The 24,048-nt window shown below is 40.0% G+C and overlaps 1 long non-coding RNA gene across 1 annotated transcript in view; it reads right to left on the bottom strand.

The window, feature by feature from the left end:
- LOC120876896 overlaps positions 1-20,329 on the bottom strand; it is a 1,092,147-nt gene extending 1,071,818 nt beyond the window's left edge. Inside the window, exon 1 of the long non-coding RNA XR_005724236.1 lies at positions 19,477-20,329. This is a non-coding gene — a long non-coding RNA (uncharacterized LOC120876896). The remainder of the gene's footprint in view (positions 1-19,476) is intronic.
- Between the last annotated feature and the right edge of the window lie 3,719 nt (positions 20,330-24,048).

The raw sequence follows: 24,048 nt of genomic DNA on the forward strand, positions 1-24,048 counted from the left end.
ATATCTCTGCTTTTGCATATGCTATCTAGGTTGGTCATAACTTTTCTTCCAAGGAGTAGACCACCATAATTCATTTAAATGATTAAATGGATATTTATAGTAAATCTATTGTATTTCAACCTGACAAGACACATAGTGAAGAAGGTTCCTCATCTCACAGATCTTACATCTTAATGGTATCGACAGAGCAAACATAGGACAATTGAGGGATACATAGAATAATACAGATTCTCAAAAATAACAAAGAGCTGAGATGGAAGATCATACAGAATGCTGTATGGGGAGTCCTAGCTTAACTAACTAGATGGGGAAAGCTAAATTGAAATCTAACACTGACAAGGAAACAAACCAACGTAAATGCCTATAGGGGCTCTCAGAATACTAACAAGGCTAGAGCTCTGTGAGGAAAGAAAGAATGGCAAGAGATGAAGTGGAGAAAAACAAGTAGATTTCAAGTCAATTAACGTACCACTCAAGGCCTTTTAATTTCTAGCTCTGACTCAATTTTTCCAGCCTTCTGTGTATGTGCAAGTTGCTTCAGTCATGTCCAACTCTCCGTGACTCTATGAACTAGAGCCTGCCAGGCTCCTCTGTCCATGGGGGTTCTCCAGGCAAGAATATTGGAATGGACTGCCATGCCCTCCTCCAGACTCAATTTTTCCAGCCTTAGCCCTAACCTTTTATAGACTCTTCCTAGCCACCAGAACTACTTTTACCCATTATTTAATCATTCCTTAATTTGATATATACTTGACATTTGAACTACAGGGTTTGAACTGGGTAGACCACTTTATAAAATTTTTCACTATGTACTACACAGTGAAACAATCCATAGTTGGTTGAAACAGTGTATACAGAGGGCCAACTATAAAATTATACATGGCTTCTCAACTCCGCAAGGATTGGTGCCTCTAACCACCACGTCGTTCGAGAGTCAACTGTATACCATCAGTCTCCCTATCCAGGGATTCCACATCTGTAAATTCATCCTACCATGGAACAATAATACCTTTTACAAATTCAAAAGTACATGACTTCCCTGGTGGCTCAGACAGTAAAAGCGTCTGCCTACAAGCGGGAGACCCAGGTTCAATCCCTGGGTTGAAGGAAATGGCACCCAACTCCAGTTCTCTTGCCTGGAAAATCCCATGGATGGACGAGCCTGGTAGGCTACAGTCCATGGGGTCACAAAGAGTTGGACACGACTGAGTGACTTCACTTTCAGCAACTATTCTCATAGCCTTGATATAGTATTTACAAATTGGGAAAGGAGTATGTCAAGGCTGTATATTGTCACCCTGCTTATTTAACTTATATGCAGAGTAGATTATGTGAAATGCTAGGCTGGATGAAGCACAAGCTGGAATCAAGATTGCCGGGAGAAATATCAATAACATCAGACATACAGTTGACAGACTCTTATGGCAGAAAGCAAAGAGAAACTAAAGAGCCTCTTGATGAAAGTGAAAGAGGAGAGTGAAAAAGTTGGTTTAAAACTCAACATTGAAGAAACTAGGAACCTGGCATCCGGTCCCATTACTTCATAGTAAATACATGGAGAATCAATGGAAACAGTGAGAGACTTTATTTTGGGGGGCTCCAAAATCACTATAGATGGTGACTGTAGCCATGCAATTAAAAGATGCTTGCATCTTGGAAGAAAAGTTATGACCAACCTAGATAGCATATTAAAAGCAGAGACATTACTTTGCCAACAGAAGTCCATCAAGTCAAGGCTATGGTTTTTCCAGTGGTCACGTATGGATGTGAGAGTTGGACTGTGAAGAAGGCTGAGTGCCAAAGAATTGATGCTTTTGAACTGTGGTGTTGGAGAAGACTCTTGAGAGTCCTTTGGCCTGCAAGGAGATCCAACCAGTCCATCCTAAAGGAAATCAGTCCTGAATATTTATCAGAAGGACTGATGCTAAAGCTGAGACTCCAATACTTTGCCCACCTGATGTAAAGAACTGATTCATTGGAAAAGACCCTGATCCTGGGAAAGACTGAAGGTGGGAGGAGAGGGGGACGACAAAGGATGAGATGGTTGGATGGCATCACTGACTCGATGCTCATGAGTTTGGGCAAGCTCCAGGAGCTGGTGATGGGCAGGGAAGTCTGGTGTGCTGCAGTCCACGGGGTCACAAAGAGTCAGACGTGACTGAGAGACTGAACTGAAATGATGTATGGATGAGAGATCAGGACCATAAAGAAAGCTGACTGCCGAAGAACTGATGCTCCTGAACTATGATGTTAGAGAAGACTCTTGAGAATCCCTTGGACTTCAAGGAAATCGAAACAGTCAATCCTAAAGGAAATCAGTCCTGAATTGTCATTGGAAAGATTCTGAAACACTTGAGTGAAATACTTTGGCCACCTGATGTGAAGAACTGACTCATTAGAAAAGACCCTGATCCTGGGAAATATTGAAGGTAGGAGGAGAAGGGGATGACAGAGGATGAGATGGTTGGATGGCATCACCAACATGATGGACATGAGTTTGGGCAAGCTCCAGGAGTTAGTGATGGACAGAGAAGCCTGGTGTGCTGCTGTTCATGGGTTCGGAAAGAATTGGACACAACTGAGCAACTGAATTGAAAGGAAATATAGCATTTACATTATGTTACAGATTATCTAGCAATGATTTAAAGTATATGGGAGGATGTTGCATAGGTTAGGCAAATATAGTGCTATTTTATGGGGCTCCCAGGTGGCTCACTGGCAAAGAATCTGCCTGTGATGCAGAATACAGGGGTTTAATCCCTGGGTTGGGAAGATCCCCTGGAAGAGTAAATGGCACCCCACTCCAGTATTCTTGCCAGAAAAAAAAAACCCATTGATTTCCCAATGAGAAAGCAGCCAGGTGGGCCACAATCCTTGGGATCACAAAGAATCAGACACAAGCAAGCAGGCATGAACCCCCACTATGCTATGTTATATTAAGACTCAAGCAGCTAGGGATTTTGGTGCAGAGGAAGGTGTTCTAGAGATGATCCCCCAAGCATAGTGAGGGACAACCAACTCCATGCTGAATAAACACCTGAGAATCATGGGTAAGGGCCCCATTTTCATTATAAATGCTAAGAGGTGCTTTAAATTAATTGGCATTTTTAATTTTGGTCTGTTGAAGCAAGTGATTGACATTTTTGAAAAAATATATATATATTTCTGTTTAATCTATAGAGAATTGATTAAAGGAAATAGGAGTGAAAGGGAGAAGAAATATTATTGACATGGTGTAAGCCAACAATGATGTAAGCCAACCTGGGGCCAGTGATGAATAAGAAAGCAACCGATTTCAGATATATTTTAGAGGTCTAAGTTATGGTTTCCTTCCCATTTTCATTTTTCCTTTTTCATCATCAAAAGAACTGTGTAAAATTTCCATCAGAAATCAAATGACAGCTACTGGAAAGCAATACCCTACACATAAAAAATATGCAGACTTAAAAGACTTGATCCCTAAACCAAAGATGTTATCTATTTATAGTGGGGGTGGTACTAGTTAACTCTTTGTGACGGTAATGCTGAGATACTAAATGAGTCATAAACATCCAGTCTTCTCTGGGGCAAAGATTTCAAGACTACTTGATATGCATGACTAGAGAAACTCAACATAGGAGCTGCATGGGAATTGAGACACACATCAGATGTATTTACTGCTAAAACATTCTCAGGGAATCTGTGTGTTTTAAGCAGAGTCAAGTATGCTGGAGAAGACTCTTGAGAGTCCCTTAGACATCAAGGAGATCAAACCAGTCAATCATAAAGGAAATCAACCCTGAATATTCACTGGGAGGCCTGATACTGAAGCTGAAACTCCAATACTTTGGCCACCTGATGCAAAGAAATGGCTCATCTGAAAAGACCCTAATGCTGGGAAAGATTGAAGGCAAAGGAGACGATGGCAGCAGAGGATGAGATGGCTGGATGGCATCACCGACTCAATGGACATGAATCTGAGCAAACTCCAGGAGACAGTGAAGGACAGGGAAGCCTGGCGTGTGGCAGGGCAGGGGTCACAAGGAGTCAGACAAGACTTGGTGATCAAACAACAACAAGTATTTTGGATAAAGGATGGAGGCTCAAACTCCTTTCCTTTTCCAGCTCTTCCATTTTCTTTGTGTTAGTCTTACAGACTGAGGAGGAAGGTGGAGGTAGGGTGGAAAAACAAAAGTAGTGTTCTGTAGAAGGCAAGCTGGCTGAGACAGACACACAGAGAACTGGGACTTCTAGAGATGAGGCCTACAAAGTCTTCACACTGGGACCACTCTTTCCCAGCCTCCACGTAGGGATGACCATCTGCACTGTATCCTCAATCAGAGACTTAAACTAGGGGTTTTCTTTATCTTGAGCTAAAAAAGAGATCGATGTAACTGACTTGTATCTTCTCTCTCTTCATTCTTTCTGCCTTGAATGTAGACTAGAGGATAAGAACTTCAGTAATCATCCAGCAAACAAATGATAAATGCCAACAGAATCCCTGGCCCTGATGATATTAAGTCATGGAACCAAGGCCTAGAATTGCTGGACTTCCCGTTAAGTGGCAAATTTAAATTACAATTAATTTAGGCTTCTAGAATCAGATTACTGTTATTTGCAGCCAAGGGTTATACTAGCAGGTCCAAACATCTTCTGCTTTCAGAAATAAAACCACTTAGGAAAGTGAAGAAAAACAGAAACACAATACAACTGCTATTAGTATGTCAGTATACTGCTATTCAGTCTTTTAAATTTACATATGCATGCCTACTTTCTTTATATAGTTGCTATTATACAAAGTCTTCCAGGTTATAAATTTTAATAGCTGCCTTATATCCATGTATAATTATTTTTACCCATATCTTTTTATATGGCATGTGGCTCTATTATATTTTTTACATAATGAACAATTTATGAGCATATTTGTGCATATCACATTTTCCATATTTCCTTAGGATAGAGTTCCAGAAAGAAATCAAAGTAAAGGAACAATTCTATGACCTGTGCTTTGATGTGCTAAGTCACTTCAATCGTGTCCAACTCTGTGCGACCCCATGGACTGCAGCCCACCAGACTCCTTTGTCCATGGGATTCTCCAGGCAAGACATACTGGAGTGGGTTGCCAATTCCTGCTCCAATTCTATGACCTACAATACATAAAGTTAAACTGTTTTCTAAAAGTGTTATAGAAATGTATACTGCTATCAACAATGATGGTACCTGATTATTTACATTTTTCCTACACTATTAACATTTTAAAAATCACTAATTTCATAAAAATAAGAATTTTTTAAAGTGATTATTTTAATTCATAACATTCTTGGGCATTTTTCTCTCTTTTTGCTGCCTCTTTCGTATATGAAATAAGCCATGAGATTTCTATACTGTATAATCTGTAAGAGTCAACCTATCTTCAAAATGCTACCTAACAATTATATGACCTTATAGACGCAGAATTTTTTACGTTGAAGAAAATGCTTTTGAAGCAGGTATGATCCCTATTCAATGAAGGAATGAAGCTGATTTCAGAAAGGGCAAATGACATGCCCTAAGTTGTAGAGCTATAAAATGGAAGAACTTCCATTTTTATTTCAAGTCAAGGACTCTTTTTAGTTCAACATATTACTTTTTTGCTTCAACAATGGTGCTAAGCAATCCTCACAGTTTCAACCCTCACTTGGATAATCGATCTGAAAATCAATTAACAAAGGCCTGGAAGAAACAACTTTAACAGAATGAGTCTGTATTGTTTATCACTTTTTCCTTTGTTCTTTGAGTAAATATTATGAGCACTTGTAACTAAAATGTGAATAAAGCATAGGAGAGCTAAGGAAAACCTCAGGGCGGAGTCTGTCATGAGCAGGGCAAAAGCAGATTTTATAGATAAAAGTTTGTAAGCCCTAATTCTATAGGACACGCTATAGGACTTCTCTGGTGGCTCAGACGGTAAAGAATCTGCCTGCAATGCAGGAGACCCGGGTTCGATCCCTGGGTCAGGAAGATCCCTTGGAGAAGAGAATGGCAACCCACTCCAGTACTCTTACCTGGAGAATCCCATGGACAGAGGAGCCTGGCTGGCTACAGCCCTTGAGGTCGCAAAAATAGTTAAGCTTGTCCATGTTCCAATTAACTATAGCTGTGTAAAAAACCATGCCAGGACATAGAAACGTAAAGATTTCTTGTATCTAACTATTCTCCATATTGGATGGGCAGCTGTTTTGCTCCGTTCACCTAAATTCACCATGCAGATATACTTAGCTGAGAAGAGGCTGAGATGGAAAGACCAAGGTGGCCTTATTCACATTTCCGGCAGCTGAAGCTGGCTTTAGATCCATGATACGAGGAGAAAGGGTGCAGGCCAGCTTTCCTCTCTGTGGCCTCCACTAGGCTAGATGCACTGTCTTTCTTGGTGGTCTCAGGACAACTCTCCAAAGGAGAAAAATAAGGCTTCCTACGGCCTATCCTTGTAGGTTATATAATATCATTTTTCCCACATCTGATTCAAGGGGTGAGAAGATAGATTCCACATTTTTCTGGGAGTTGTTTGGCATGGATGTAGCAGGATATATGGAATTTGTGGCCATATTTTCTTTTCACTAGAGAGTGTCAATGATAAGTGTGGTCTTTTGCGACCCACCAAAAAGGCAACAAGTACATTCTTGCTGGACTATGTGCATGAAATCTATTTTAAATTTAACAAGCAAAGTCATTAGGTATAGAATAAAGTAAAAAGGAATTCTGAAGTTACAAAACTTAAAACTCAAGCAAAAACACTATGTTGAATATCCAATTACAGTCCAGTAATGAGTTTAGATGTATTACAGAAAAAAAATTTAAAACATAAAAAGCAGGCAATCAAAGTAAGCCATCATGTTAATTATGCTGATCTGGGCTTGGAAGCCATAATTTTAGCATTAACTTGCTATGAATGTGACTCCTTGGTAGAGTATAATCTCCTTTGAAACAGGATCTGTGTTTTCTCAAATCCCAGCTCCCAGCCCTGATAATAGCTGTAGTATTATCTGTAAGACACTTAAGTTCTCTAAGCTTCAGTTTCCTCATCTGCAAATTAAACATAACAGTAATATTACTTGCTTATATTTATACTGAGAATTGAACAAATCTAAGTTTACCTCTATTGCTGACATAGAATCAATTATCAGTAACTAATAAAAACAAATGGGATATGTAGCTAGCAAGTGCCTGTTTCCAATTACAAAATCTCCTAAGCCCGTTCTGAAACTGTTAAAGCATTGTGGAAAACATATACTTAATTATTTAAATTGTGCATTGTTCTCGGAGATCTCAAAGGATGAGATTTTTCAATCACAAAAAAGCTGGATGGGTTACTTGCTTTTTATTTTGTCCCCCAAATAGGTTTATTGAGAGAATTTGGGAAGCAAGGGGCCTGAGAATATATGAAGAATGACTTCTAAGAAAAACTTAGTAGATGAAAGGACTTTAAGTGACAAGATTCCAAGGTAATAATACCTACTGAAGTGCTCAGGATAGTAGGGTATACCTCAAAGCGTATAATAAAATTTAACTCGATGTAGCATTATAATTTACCACATAACAATGTTCCAATCGTAAACCACATTCTGATTCAGTTAAAACAAAATAGTTTTCTTGGAACCATGAAACAATGAACTTCCATTGATGGCTTTTTCCTCAGAGAGAGAAAGAAACAACTATTTCTATGTACGCAGAGATCCATTTTGTACAAATATTTGTATATTTCATGTTAATGTTAACAACTTCACCTACTGCAGAGGGATGTGTGGTTATATCTGTGTGTGTGTGTGAACACAAATGAGCATGCCTGTGTGGTGTGTGTTATTAACATCTTTTATGCTTACTTGCAGTTTTGTCTTCTTGCCATACCAGCTTTGCTTCCCTAGTTGTCTTTTTTCTTTACATTGCTCCTTCACTAATTGGGCAAATGTGATAATTTGTAATGGGTCTCCAACTCATTAGTGTAATTTAGTCAGGTTCTACTGTATTTCACCAGACATACCAACCAGGCTGCCACACACATCTGCTTTTGGAGCGCTATTTCATAAGCATCCACAAAATTTCTGCTTTAAAATTGAGAAATGATTGCCCCTTAATCAGCTATTTGTTATACTGAGCTACATAAATATATGCAGTGTCATCCATAAATAATCTTAGGGTAGAACATAGCAACAATTAACATTTGCATAGAGCTTTAAAGTTTACAAAGCTTTTTCTTACATATCCAAACAAAATCCCAGGTATTCTCCTGTGAGGGAAACTATTACATAATTTTTTAAATAACTTAGAAGGCAAATACCATATTTCCAAACATAGGTATCTGATTCAACCAGATCTCTTTTATGTGATCTTGGCCATTTATTTAACCTCTCTGAGGTTGTCTTTATCTTTAACATTTGTATAATTTTTTTCAGGTCATTACATTTTTGATAATAAATATAAGGTTCTAGACACACAGCAAATGCTAAACTAATGTTAGTTGTAACATGATCCAAATTTTGCAAACAGGAATATTATCCTTATTGAAAGATGTTTACATCAAATGACAGAGAAATAAAATAGTTGTAAAATATATAACTAGGGTTGCAAGTTGGAAAGACTTGGAGTTATTATGAAAGGTGGTTCCCACTCCTCACTCTTGGCAAGAAGGCAGGAGACTTGAGTACTACAGCTTCACACTGCAAGGCAGGAGAGAGCAGAGACAATGAAGTCCTTCATGGCTTGTCATAAAACCATGTGAGTGTCTAGACCTGAGACTGGAACAAAAGGTGCAGATTTGAAAGCAGTCGGATACGTCACCAAAGAAGAGGGTAGACCCAAGACAGGTATCAGAAAACTTGGAGTAGAGGATGACACTAAGGGTATAAAGAGCCAGAGGGAGGGAAGCAGGCAATCAGGAAGTTCTAGCAAACTAGCCGATGAGATGGTGGTCTGAATAAACATCAGCAACAGGAGCTGGTGCCCAACACTGACTTTTTTGCATCTTCTGTGACCCCCAGTTGGTAAAAGGGCAAAGGGAAAAGATGACAGGAACAGGGAAATATCTCCTTATATCCTGGACCCTGAAATCAATAGCCACTCCTGGAGGTGGTGTATGCGTGCGCTCAGTAACTCGGTTGTGTCTAACTCCCTCCCTCTTTTGTGACCCCAAGAACTGTAGCGTGCCAGGCTCCTCTGTCCACAGGATTGTCCAGGCAAGAATACTGGAGTGGTACATGTAAGTTTTTCTGGAACCATACTCAGCCCCAAACAGGAAGAGGAAATGATACCTTTTTTTTTTTTCTGTTTCTGAATTTCACATCTCTGTTCTCATCAGGGGACAGAGTAAAGGTGTCATTTAAACAGCAACCTGGCAGGTCACTCTACTTACACATCTCTTCCCCCACCCCAGAGAGGGACAGTAATTACTAAAGAGTCCATTTGATTGAACGGCTCCCTCTTGATGAGCAGAAACCTCTGTGGCTTCTTCAAGTAGATGACATGCTCAGAATTAAAGCTGACCAGCTTCAAAGAGTAGCTTTCCCAGTGGCTCAGAGATGAACCTGTCTGTAATGCAGGAGACTCAGGTTCAATCCCTTGGTCGGGAAGATCCCTAGAGAAGGAAATGGCAACCCTCTCCAGTATTCTTACCTGGAGAATCCCATGGACAGAGGAGCCTGGTGGGCTACCGTCCATGGGTTTGCAAAGAGTCGAGCATGACTTGGTGACTAAACAACAACAACAGCATCTTCAAAGAGTACCCCTTCTGTTTCTTCTGGATTCTCACCTTGGATCCAATTTGAAAGTCAAGAAAAAATGACGGTCCATAAAAGTAACTGGCAAATTTCTAAATGTATTGTTGTGGAACTATTATCCCTCTGGCTTGTGAGGAACAGAAACTGCCACCTACTTACAGCAGAAAAAGTACCCCTCAAATCTCCAAGAACTCCAAATTAAAGAACTGGGAAGGTCACAGAGCAGCCTTCCTAGCAACTCTTGATGGCTGCACCAAGTGCCATTTCATCCTAAGCTGGCAGCTTACAGACATGCTTCTCTCTAGAACACACCATTAGAGAGGTTTGGACCATCTGTCTGCCCGACAGCCCATCTGTAGAAAGCACTAGCTCCTCTTCCAGAAAAGAGAAAAGGGACATATTCAGATCTTGACGAGGACGAGAAAGTGAGGACACTAGAGAGATGAGGCTTCGTGCCTTTGTTTCCAAGTCCTCTTTACAGTGATCACTGGCAGAAAAGGAAAGAAGTCCAGGAAAACAACTGAAGGTACAACATATTATAGCAAAACAGAAAAACCATATTCACCCATAAGAGCACAGACACCTTTAAAACAGAGAAAAACAGAAAGCACTGTATATGGCTTTAAGTGCTTGGCAGGATTAAGTTCAGGATGGGAGGAATCCAGGCACTCAGGCTCAGAGCCAGAAGCACCTAGACATGCGTCAAGTACTGCAGGTAATGACTCACTTCCTAGGGCACATCAAAGTCCTCTGAGTCTCAATTTCCTCCTCTGAATCCTGGAAATAATGATACTCCCTTGTCACAAGTGTGGAGCTCCCAGCAGACCTCTGTGGCAGCATGCTGATCAGTTCATGATAGCTCTTGTGCTAATTTTGTGATTTCCTTTCAAGGCCTTTCAGGGCGTTTATCCCATAACTTTTTCGTACCAACTGCAAGTTCAAGGGGAAAAAAATCCCACTGTGTACAACTCTGTTTTCCACATTGTAACTGTAATATAATAGTAAACTTACTAGGTGTTCAGTAAACACATTGAACAAATGGCGCAATTGAAATGATCACAGAAGCAAAGGATGCAGAATCCACAAAAGCATCCACTGAGAACTCTGATTTATTTAGGCAAAGGGATCTTGTCTTAGATCCAAGACTCAGTTCTTCGATTCAGAAGTAGATCCACATACACACACACACACACACACACACACTCGATGCTGTGCGATTTAGTCACTCAGTCATGTCCAACTCTTGTGACCCCATAGACTGCAGCGCACCAGGCTCCTCTGTCCACAGGATTTCCCAAGTAAGAATACTGGAGTGGGTTGCCATTTCCTCCTCCAGAGGATCTTCCTTACCCTGGGATCAAACCTGTATCTACTGTATTTGCAGGTGGATTCTTTACCAGTGAACCACTAGGAAAGCCCATATATACAATATATACACATACACACTCATATATATGTGTGTGTGTGTGTGTGTATACATATATATAGATACGTATGTGTGTGTATAAATTTCTGGTATTTATGTACATGTGTACATATGTGTTTGTGTATTTTTCCCTTCGGTCAAATGAGTCTTGGGAGAAAAACATATACCAGATAGGGAGAACAGAATTCCATTTAGTCTAAATTTGGGAAAAGTGTACCAGTGCCTATAGTGATGGGAGAGATGAGATGAAAACCAGACTTGAGACTGAAAATCAGACAGATCAAGGAAGCAAAAAGAGATAAAGGAAGTAGAATTGATCTGATGAACACAGGAAGAACTCAGCCACTTGTTCTTGAGAGACTCCAGGTCATGAGAATGACTGCAGTCCAGAGACATACACAAAAAAATTTAACCTGCATGCATATTTGCAGATGGGCACTGGAATCAGAACAGGTTGGTTGATAAAATGTTTAATGTGTAATAATAGTTCAGGTTTCTTGGCAGATGAAAGATCTTGAGCAAAAGTCACATATTAAACATGGCTTTCCTTCTGAAGAAGGGCAAGTAGAGTTTTATCCTTGCGTGTATTCATATTCAGTATGTTTATTTTCACTATACATAGTGAATGTCTCCAACAGGAAAAAAAAAAAAATAGCAAACCCACCATTCTTTGTGTTACTAATTATTTGCTTGTTTTCAGGTTTTTAGGAAAGAATTTGCCTTTACTAACATGATTGTTCCAAATGCTTGCACTTCACACATTTCTTGCTTTGCTATCCAAACATTTGTCTCAGTCTGTAAGGAAAACTTTTCTCTAATGAAACACGTGTTTCATATCAGGTATCTGCAAGATTCCGGGTATATACAAAGATTTTCATTCAAATCACTTTTCAAAAGAAGTACACCCTGAATCATTGTGTATTTACTTGGTCCTTCCTTTTGCGACTTGTTACCTACAACATGATTATAGTGCTAAAAACCTAAAGAACCTACATAAAGGATTTAAATCTCCCATACTGGAATAGTTCACTGTCAAACACTTAAAATGCAGACATTTTTGCTCATATATATTAAAAGAAAGGAACAGCCAGAAAACCATATACTGAAAAAAATAATCCCTGAAATATCTACATTAAATATAAAAGCTAGAGAAATTTTACAGGGATGAAAGAAAAGGCAGAGTTGAAATTTTCTTTTCTCTTTATCAGGATAAAGTCAAAGGAAAATGGTCTTCTTTTTATCAAAAAATCTTTCAAAATGTGACCCTTTCTCCTGTTTATAGCCAAGCATTGAACTGTATCCCCAAGCTCACAACATTTTAGGATCTGACTTAAGAAAGAATTCCTCAGCTCATGAAATTCTGACTTGGTCATCTTTGTTTCTCTAGTCTCTGCAACAAATCACTCTTTTTCCATCAATATGTTCCCCACTGACATCAGTGCTGCTGAAAGATAATTTTCCTCCTCTCTTTCATATTTTTATGGCCAGACAGACACGCATATTCGCTTTTCTGTTCATTGATGTGAGGTGGCGATTTGTATAACCTCTGGTACTGTGGAGTGGAGGAAGGTTTACGTGCAAACTGAGGTTGCTAAACTACTACCATAAGCGATACTATTAGCACTACGAATTATTATTATGTCGATGACTATAACTATTGTTATTATAAGACATCTTTTATTGAGCACTGACTAAATTGTAATCTCTATTCTAAGTCCTTTATAAATATTATTTTTCCTTACTCTTTTTATAATAATCCTACAAGGTGAGATAAGAAAATATGGGTATAAAGGTAATCTGCACAAAGTTACGTAACTAATGAGTAGAGAAACATGTTGAGAGATACTTCTCAAAAAGTACCTTCTGTAAATACAGCCCAATGCTACTTACTATTTAATGTTGCAGTGGAGACCTTTCATTTCTTCACTTTGTTCCTTGTCCTGTAACTTCAGTAGTTTAACATCATTGCCATTACTCCCCATGCCATCAAATATTCCAATATGACTTTGGCAATGGTCAAAGTTTAATGGAGATTTACCTCAAGCTATGCATGCCTCCAGAGGCCCCCCAAAATGTGGCACTGAATATACTTTATCAGGGACCCACTGGTTCAGGGAATTCGCCCTTCAGAGGTCCCTTGGAGACACTGAGACCACATCTTTCCATGGGAAGAGTGAGTTTTGTTATGGAAACAAGATTATTTGATTTGTATTTAGAGAAAGCTTGCTCTACACTGTCTGTATCTAGGGATTTATGTAAAGAAGCATTGGGTTTGCAACCTAAACAGCAACAAAACATGGGAGAGAAGAAAACACATGGGCTATGAAGTGAACTGGTATATGGAGGAAAAAAATGGATCACTTTTCACATCATCTGAAATATAAGAACAAGAATACCATTTTATCGATTTTTGAGAAATATCAGCAAAAATCTAATCTACTTAGCATACTGCCTGACACCTAGAATATATTCATTGGATATATGACAGAACTGACTATAATATAATGTATTTTCTAGATGTGTGCTGGCAATATAATCTGTGACATATCACACAAGAAATTTCCTTATTTCCTTGCAGTACTCTAATCATGAATCCTGATGCTTGAGGCCCTGGTAAAGGCCAGTGAACTTGTGTTTGTCATTTTGACCAATTGATACCCCTCTTTTCCTTCTCACTCTAATGAGATCTAGATTGTAAGGAACATGGCCTCAAAATACAGGAAGCCTGGATGTTGTCTTCCCTCTCAGCAAGCCATAAAATAGACTTCATCCATTCATTATAAGGATAGAAAGAACCCACAATCTGAAGGACAAAACCTTGCTCCCTTCACGCACAGGGAAAGGCTGACTTTGCAGAACAGAAATACCTGGGTCAAGTGGTACCAGCCATGCAGTTAGCAAAGCCGAATCGGACTCATCACTGACAGCTCAGCTCAGCTACATTAATAGGAACAAGGATTTTTACATCTTTTGCAATATGTTCTTGAACTAAATAAAGGTCATACACAATGACACAGCCCCACATAGGTCAGACTCCAACAGAGTACTCTTGATACTGTTTAACCATCAAGTCCAAACTCCAGGAGGCAGCCTTGAAGACTGCAGCATGCCCTGTCCAAATGCAGGAATTGCAGCCAAGAGCCAGAGCAGGAGAGTCCTTCTTCATCCCCCGCAGCAAAGACTGCAGTGCTTGTACCTGTTAGGTGTTTAATAAATACACAGCCTTTCACTGACTGTGAACAAAATGAGATGTTAGATAAAGGGCAATGTTAACACCACTTGCTGACATCTGAACTGTGTTTCTGCAACCACGTATGGATAGGTGTACATGCTTCTCGCTACTTATATGCAGTATCATTTTAGAAGTTGTAAGCATAAGTGAGGTGACACCTGGGAAGGGCACTCTGCTTGCTCTGAGAAAGAATCTGATGAAGCCATGGTCTATGAAATTAGGTAATTTACAGAAAACTAGCTTTTTCTCTCCAGTTTTGCTTACATCTCAGATTATATTTGGGACTTTTACCTCTGTGTCAATTAGATAAATACACTGAATTAAGAAGGCCTTTCTAATTTTTAAGCCAGACAAAGAGGAAAGAAACTTTATATACAAACTACCTGTAGAATTCCAATTTTGTGTCAAGGGTTTGACCAAGAATTGTGTATGGACAGAGGAGCCTGGTGGACTACAGTCCATGGGGTCACAAAAGAGTTGGAGATGACTTAGTGACTAAAGAAAAGCACGGTTTACAAAATCATTTATTCATTCATCACAAATGCCCTCTGAACAACTGGTCATTTCTGTCTTATAGATTGGATGGCTGAATATCTAGGAGATTAGGTGAAAAGAAAGTGAAAATGAAGTCACTCAGTCATCTCTGACTCTTTGCAACCCCGTGGACTGTAGCCCAGCAGGCTCCTCAGTCCATGGGATTCTCCAGGCAAGACAACTGGAGTGGGTTGCCATTTCCTTCTCCAAGGAGATTAGGTATCTGACCCCAAATCTCTCCATATCAAAAGCCAGTTCTCATCACTGCCACATTCTCCTGCCATCATGATTCAACTCCACCCTTTAGTCCTGGTCTATCTACCCACCAAATGTAACTCAGTGTGACAAACATCACGATCTATGCTGCTACTACAAATAAAGACCCTACTGATACAACTTTCCAGCTTAACTCAAATTCTAGTCAGTAGCATCATTGCGGACTAAAGTTTTCTGAAGCCTGCAGACTTTATAAGGACCCGTCTATCTCCAGAGACAAGGCTACTTAAGTTTTTCTTGTCCCTTCTGGATACCCACTGCCTAAGGATTCAGGTCATTACACATTTCCTAATTTTTTTATGAATTTAAAATTATATCTCCTATAAATTGGTCATTTACCTATACGTGTATGCATGCACATATGCACACACATGTACATACAAATACACAAAAAGCTAAGAATATACCACAAAAACTACTGAGAAGAGGTATATTCAACACACGTGAGAGACCCCCAGATTACCATAATGTAAATATTGGTCATCATCATGAAAAAAAAGATGAGCACTGCTAATCCATTTAACTTAAAATTATACTGTTCACCCTGTTTTGCAGCGTTTTGAATCATACATGAACTTATTGTTACTATAGTACCTTACATTTTTCAATAGCAGTGTATAATTACAGGTCATTTTCTTCTGAACTATTTCATCATATTCTTCACAACAGCTAGTTAAGAATGCTTTTTTCTTAACTATATAGAAGGAAATTGGGGTTCTTTGAGTGACTTACGTACCATTAAGCAGCCCTGTCAAGGCTTTAGTGACACCTTCGTTTTCTCAATCTGGGGTTTCCTTTCTCCTGATTCTAACTCGTTTCCACTCCTGCCCTCAACTTAGCCATGGTTACTGAATCCCAAACAGCAATGCAGGTAACTGAGCGAATTGACATGGACATTTGCAAAGCCCCTGTCCTTTTCACACTTCACTGAATCCATTTCTTCTTTTGGACCTTACTAGCAGACCCTCAGCAGTTGTTTTTAAGTATGAAAATAACAGAAGAACAGATAAACACGTCTGTCATCAGAGGGTGCGTCTCCTTCACCCCAAGAGTCAGCATGTTCTTCTTGGGCTGATGCTCTCACCTCTCAGCATTAGCCCCATAGCAGCATCAGTTCTTGGAGCCAACACACAGCTCCAGGCGGTTGTAATGACTCAGCAATCACAACTTCAAGTTTCAGAGGCTGGGTCCTCAACCACCTCCACGGCCAGAGCTCCAAGAGCTCCTTTCTGTTCTTCAACTTACTGGGTGATCTTTCTGGCTTCCTTTAAAGGTTCTCAGTAGCTGACTTTACAGCTGTCAGCTCTGTTTGTTGTGGAAGGAAAGAGCCATTCATGTGTTAAGTGCCCTGGGTTTCAAAAACACAGAAGCACTCTGGAGAATGTTGGGCCTGGCTGGTTCACTTGAGCAAAGACTCACAGAAAGGCTGGCCAACTGACTGCAACTAAATAGAAAAGGAACTGGAATTAACTCAAGGCAACCCTTTCCCAATTCATTCTTTTCAAAATAGGACCCTGCATCTATTTTCTCTAGGGGACTTCATCCTTTTCTTTGGCAACTCTGACATGCTACTTTGACAGAGATGGAAAGCTTCTTTGCTTTTCCTTTCTTTTCTGAACTCACTAAGCAAGAAAACCCACCCCGTTAAGCTGTGAAACACTCTCTAACACAACACAAAGCCGGAAAAGACAAAAGAAAGCCAGTGGATCTGGAGCCAGTTCTGAATGCAAGTTGTCCACCACTTGCTTGGACTGGAGCTGATAATGAAGACACAGAGTTACGGTTGCCCAGGTAGGATTAGGAAAGCTTAAGTTCTGGGGAGCCGCTTTGCTCACTGCTTGAGCTGTGATCAGAAACTCCTGAGTTGGCATGTACCCCACTTCAATTATTAGCCTAAAATCAGTAATAATGAAAGTGTTGCTATGGCTAGAAGTTTCCCTCATTACAATGATTAAATCTCACATACACAAAAGCCAAGATGGTATCCTTATTATTATTATTATTTTTTGGAAAGATGGTGTTGAGAATAATCTATGCAATTAATTTTTACCAACACCACAAGTCTAAATATACCCAAACTGGGTGAGAATGTGAATGGGAGGAGGAACAGTCAAAATGAAATACCCTCAATAAAAAGAGGCACGAATTTGAGAACTGCCAGAATGGCATTTTCAGAGGGCTTCTCTTTATGCAGAACTGCCCTGACACAAAATAGATGACGTCAAACACTGGCCTCTATACCTGGAACTGGTCATGTTAAGAGCTGCAGGCTAATGGAGAGCTGACCAACACGAAGAATGGTGATGGTCCAGGCTGACCTGGACAGTCTCCAGCCCCCTGACATAACCCACTGGCACTTGAAGCGTCAGGGCTTTGCTCTCTCCCTAGAATAGTAAACTTTGTGTTTCTTGCTTATACATGAAACTCTCCTTCGGGCTTCATGAGTCCCGGGCTATTCCTAGGCTATTTTCTTCACAAAGAAAATGAAATTTTGTTCAGGATTTGTCCTATATCCAAGTCATTTAAAAATGATAAAAAGCCCCATCTCTTGATAAGGAAAATGTAACTGGAGTCTATGAGTAACAGACGAAAATACCCTGAGCAGAAACAGTTGGCAAGAAAGACGCATCATAAACTAACCTGCAAGACTTTACCCATAGGCTTTTTTTTTTTTAAACCCAGAGTACAGTGTGGAGTAAGTATCAGTTACAGGATGAAAAGGGGACGAATATTTCAACAGATGCCCTTCTTTAACTGTTTCACAAATATTTTTATGCAAAAAAAACATCCAATAGATGACAGCCTATAGCAATACCTGAGTCCAATCTGTTTAAGTATAATTTAAAAATTTTTTAGCTTCAGGATTTTCAAAAAAACTTCTTTTAGGAAAAAGAAATAATATTGTTTCGAATATGATCTTTCACATCTCCCAACTCAGCTCTCATAAATCTGTGATCATCTCTGTCAGTTGTCTCTGAATAAAAATTCTTATGTTACAATTTGCAGCATATCTCTGTCCACAGACATCCTAAGAAACCCTTATGCCTGCCCACCCTGCCTGGCTGACATTCCTGTCATCTCTTCCATAAATAAGCTCACAGTAAGAGTTCAAGCTAGCTAACATTCCATAAAATATTACTACTCCTTTTAGAAGGAACCATCCATAGGCTTTGACTAAAGCTCTATTGCTTTCACTTTGAGTCTCAGCAATTTAGAAATATATTTATGAGAGATTCTCACTTCTTGAGAAAAGCTAAGTGATGCCAGTGCAGAGATAAAAATACTCATAGATACAGGAACACAGAGGCTATCACAGTGAAATGGTGTTTTGCTTTAATTAAATAACCTCAGAATGGAAACAGGTAAAATACTATCTACGTTTCACTTTGAAGGAAAGGAAAAACAGAAAATGCTAACCACGGGGAAAGACTAAAGGGACTGAGTTGGCAAGATGTTTGACTAAAGTCACCTGAATTCCTGATGCTGCCTGCTTGCTTTTACAGCCAAGAGTAGACAATTAAGAGCAATTTGCAGCCACACTCCCTTCTCTAGGGACCACGTAGGTAAGGGGAATGTTCCAAAATGATAGACACTAGTCTTAAACAGGGGACACTGCATACGGAAAGGTTAATGAGATGCAAAAGCAAGTGAATCAGTGCAAAAAAGAGAGGCTCAAAATACTAAACAATTTCCACTTTGTTCTCATTTGCTCCAATTAAGAGCTCTCGAAACAGCTTTCTTTAGTCCACACATTCTTTACTCCCAGAGCAGATTTAACTATTTAAGAAAAAAAAAATGCTATGGGGAAAAAAGTCCACTATTAAGTTATCATAAAAGTCCGGATTGTACCCCCAACCCCCAGCCCCCATCCTCTAAGCAGACACACTTTCACGTTTAACTCAGAGCCCCTGACAGTAGCCAGTAGCTTTTCTAAATTTTTCCCCTCAAATTTAAGGAGGATGTCAAAGAGGGAGAAGCCTAGAATTATTTTTTCTCCAGATTTCCTAAATGCAGAATTCACTGAAAATACTAGATGAATAAAAGGTGTAAACACAGGAAGAAGGATGTGGGGGGGGGGGTGCGGCGGTGGTGGTTATACAAACTGAAATAATCCCCTTGGCATGATAACAGCTCCCAAATGTCACACACTGAGTTCTTCTCTGGGCATTACCACCTTTAAAAATGCACTTCTAAACTGCCTCTGGATTTCCGCAAACAAACAGGGAAGCACAAACACTGCAGGAATCAAGGACCAGGACCCAAGCAGTCCCATGACTTACCTTCTTTATAGATCCTCAAAGTTCACCGTGAAAATTTAAAATCCTCTAGTTTATCTTGCACTACTCTCCTTTTCTTCTTCTTTTTCAAGTCACACAGGAGAAAAACAATCAGTTTTCAAAGGTTCCATTGATGAGATCTTCCAGCACCAGCCAAAAACGTGTCCAAGAGACTCCGCCAAAAAGTAAGCCCCAAACTCATCAAAGGCAACAAGAAGAAGGGGAGTAGGGAAGGAGAGGGACGCTGAAAGCTGCGGGGCGGGGGAGGGCTTGGGTCCCACCTACCCAGAGAATATATTCACGCTGGTGAAATCTACAGTACGATACACCTTCTTTGGCTGTCACACACACACACGCACACGCACACACACTCGCGGACACTCACACGTTCTCCTTTCACGCAGAAGCAGGCACCCACACTCCCAAACACACACACACTCACACAAACCCCGTGTGATGAAACTGTCAGTAGTAACCTCCAATCGCTGCTCTGTGCTGCAGATGGTATGGCTCACGGTTACCTTCCCCAGATCGGTGGAGGATCAAAAGAACATCCAAAAATCAAGGGGCAGCGGAGGGGGGCGGCCAGGACCAGGTCGACCCCGGATCCCTCTCCCCCAGACAGATTCCGCCAGCCGGGAGCGAGTCAGTCAGAAGGGGTGTCTGCTCGCAGGGTGCCCCGGATTATGGCAAGGTTATTCATCTTGATGCGCTACCTCCCCCGCCCCCAACACTCGGCAGCCTGCATTGAAATGATTACCAGAGCTGTATCTGTCCCCGCTCTACTGCATTTTGCTCAGCCCCGTGCTGCTGCAAGTGAGGCACGGTGGAGGCGAGAATACTAATAAGGTGGTTAGCTACAGTTTCTTCAAGGCAGTCAGCGTGCAGTTCAGCGTGTAGACTTCCCAGGGCTCTGTGTGTGTGCCTGCGTGTCTGCGGCGAGAGCCCGGAATCCATCTCCGGCCAGAAGGTGAGATGGTTTGTGTCCTGCCTGGGAGGACCGTATCATCGGAATCATCACTGTCCGGCCATGGCATTGTCTATGACAGTATTTTGTTTGCAATTTAAAAAAAAAGGAGGGGGTGTTCATGATTTGGAAGCCTAGAGCTAGCGATTGAATGAGAGAGAGCAAAAATAATGTCCAGGGAGACAAATTAGCTTTATAAATAAGCTCCAAGGAGACCAAGGCAAAATTTTAACATGCTGCTGCCCTGGCTGTTAAATGGAAATACAAAGCAATTTCAAAAACCAGCTCCAACCTATAAATCTTGGAGCTGGCAACAAGTATCTGAATCTGACTGATGGGACCCAGGATAAATGGATTCCTGGTAATAGAAAAAAGTTTGTTCATGCATTCTGCTTCCTACCCATGCACCCAGTGTATGCAGGGATCTAGGTGCAGTTCACTCACTTTGAATATGGATTTGGACTCTCTTCTTTCATGGTCTTCCTCTAATACACAGCTTTTATCACCTAAGTATCAAATTGTAGGGGATGTCTGAGAGGCATTATGTCACTATGGGGATTGTTTGACAATTGACAACAGTATTATCATATATAACACTTCCATGGAATGAGTTTGGAATTTTCCAGGAAAGAAAAATCTTATATCTGTTTTATTACTAAGCCCTGAAAGAAAATATATGCAAATAGGCTAAGTGAATAATTCCTCAGCCTCCAACAGGTTAACTTTTCCTCTTCTATAATTGAGTCTCATATTAAATTACCTCTCTTCTTTTGATAAGGATACTCACTGAGTTCCTTAAGGTGAATTAAAGGTAGTATCTGAATAAGTCAGCCTTGGACAGTTGGAGAAGGCAGGGAAGTGTGAATTATGGAGCAATGTAATACCAGGTGTTACCAGCAGATGTCACAAAAGCAGATGCAGGTAAAAGAATTCTACCAGTATTTACAAGCATTTAATTTAGTAAACACAGATTGTAATAAAATGTGCAACATTAATCTGAAGTATGATATTTTTATAAAATGCAAAGGTGCAAATAATAAATGGAAACACAGCTTGCCTTTTATTCTTTGCCAAATGTCCCTCTCAAACCACTAGTTTACATAACTCTATACTAACACCACTAACATTAGATTTGCATCTAAGATTATTTCTAGATTTATGACTTTTTATTCTATAAAATACAGTATTTAAATATTTTCTAGCTTATAACAGAGCAACTACTACATTAAACCTCAAAACAGATAAATGAGAGGAAGTATACTGGGTGACTAAAATTCAAACATGTGTTTATATAAAGTTTCTATTTTAAAGTAATAATTCCATTTCATCTTGATTATATATAAAAATGAGTTTAAAGGAATTATTCATGTTTGGGAGTTGAACATTATTAGTAAATAGTTTCACATAGGTAAAATATATAAAGAAATTTGATTGATCTTCAATTCCACTTATGTTAATATGTGAAAGATTTTTAAAATCTAGCATATCATCTTGGCCTTAACTTATCTAATGCAATTAATTAGTACCCACCAAATCCCAGCTCTAATTGTCCCAAATACCAGTGCTGCTGCTGCTGCTGCTAAGTCGCTTCAGTCGTGTCCAACTCTGTGCGACCCCATAGACGGCAGCCCACCAGGCTCCCCCGTCCCTGGGATTCTCCAGGCAAGAAACAGTTTTAAAAACATGAGCATTATAATCCAGACAGACCTGGGTTCAGATATCAATTCTGCCTTATATCAGGTACTTAGTCTCTGTAAGCCTTTTTTTTTTTCCTTTCACTTGCAATCAAGATATTAATACATAGCTAACAGGGTTATTGGGAGTGATGTAGGAAACAGAGGGGCTCCAGGTTAGACATTTACAACTGGCTTCCTGTTTGCATTTCATGGGGCACAAAGAAATGGGCTTCAGGGTGGATATTTACAACCTCTAGCATTTCTCGAGTCAAGAGTTAGGTGAGCTCCAGGTAAAGCATTTATAGTCAGCCTCTTGTTTGCCTTCCAAATCGGAAGTAACAACAGAACCAGGGTAAATAGCCAGTGTTTTTCTCTTGTAATCATGGCAATAGTCAAGGTAATAGTCATGGCAAGGATAAAGAGGGGTAAAATCCTGTTTGAGTAAAGGATTAAGGGATCTCTGCTTCCTTCTCTCTTGGAACAAGGGAGACACTACACACCCACAGAAAGACTCCTTGGGGGTCTTAAGTCAAGGGATAATGACAGGCATAATGAGTCTTGCTCTTCCCAGACCTTCACTTTGACATCCATCTTGGCTGAGGGATGCATGCACACCCAGGGGAGTGTCCCGGGGTAGGTCGGGTGTGGAAAAAGAACCAGATAATTGGCCTGAAGGAACACAAAGACCTGGAAGAGCCGCCCTATATAAATGACTTAGCACTCCTCCTTACTAGGGGAGACATCCACCCCCTTCTTCTCCAGGGGTGCCTCTCTGCCTTGCTTCTGTCTTAGCTAAACAAACCATTTATCTACGTGCTCTCCCACTTGTTTTGCTGTCTCTAACGAAAACCTTTCTACCTACATTTATAGTCTCTGCCTCTATGATAAATGCATTTTCACTGGGGGCAAAGATCCAGGGAAAAATAACTTTTAGCTTCTAAGTACTTGCTGGTCTGGTGTCAGGATTCCTGGTTCTCACTCAGGCTACCCAGGTTCAGTTTCTGGGGAGGGAACTGAGATCTCACTTCCCACCATTGCTCACTGCTTTCTCACCAAGATCAGCAGGACTGGAATGAACTAATATTTATTACATGCTTTGTGTATTTCCTGACACATTAATAAATGATCTATAAGCATTACATATGTCTTATAAATAAAGTATATGTTTGTTTCTTACTATGTTAGTTCTATCTTTCTGGGCTACAAGGTAATAAAACAGGTGGAATCATTTAATCAATCCTTTTGATGTTGCTGTATTTGTTTTTAAATTTTATTTTACAAATAGCTGTCTCAATATTGCTTTTGAAAACCTGGACCTGAGTAATATTGGATGACTTTTAACATTTACTATACACACATACATCCATGTGTCCAAGACTGACTAAACATAAAAATCACTTGATTAATTGTCTGCAATGACTTTGAATCAAACAGAATATTTAGAAAGAATATCTGGTGGCTGTTTATTACTTCCCTATCAAGACCTGCTTTGAAGCCAACAGAACCACCTAGTACTAAAATATAGACGCCTAACAATGCCCAAAAAGAGACCCCAGGAAATGAGGATAGTTCCTAAATCAACAATTTTGCAACTACAGATTATCATTTTAAAATAGGTGTCTGGATCCTGAATTTCAACAAATGATGATAATGTTATCAATGAATACTTTGCCAAGGAAAAAGAATACCAAGAATGTTACTACCATTGGCTCAAAATTTTAGGAGCTCCCTGGGTGTAACCTGAAACAGGTCCCAACATAGAAGGCAAGGGGAAGTCAAAAGAAAGGCAAATCATCACCCATTCGTAGGCGATGACTTTAATAAGTACCGGAACTTACATACTTAGGTCTGTCTAAGGCAGCTACAAGAGCAGATTTTCGCAGAGATGGTAGAATCTTGAAAATTTATATAGAGGTTATATAACTGGGTTCA

Source organism: Oryx dammah, unplaced genomic scaffold, assembly GCF_014754425.2.
Source record: "Oryx dammah isolate SB20612 unplaced genomic scaffold, SCBI_Odam_1.1 HiC_scaffold_17, whole genome shotgun sequence".
NCBI classification, from domain to species: Eukaryota; Metazoa; Chordata; class Mammalia; order Artiodactyla; family Bovidae; genus Oryx; species Oryx dammah.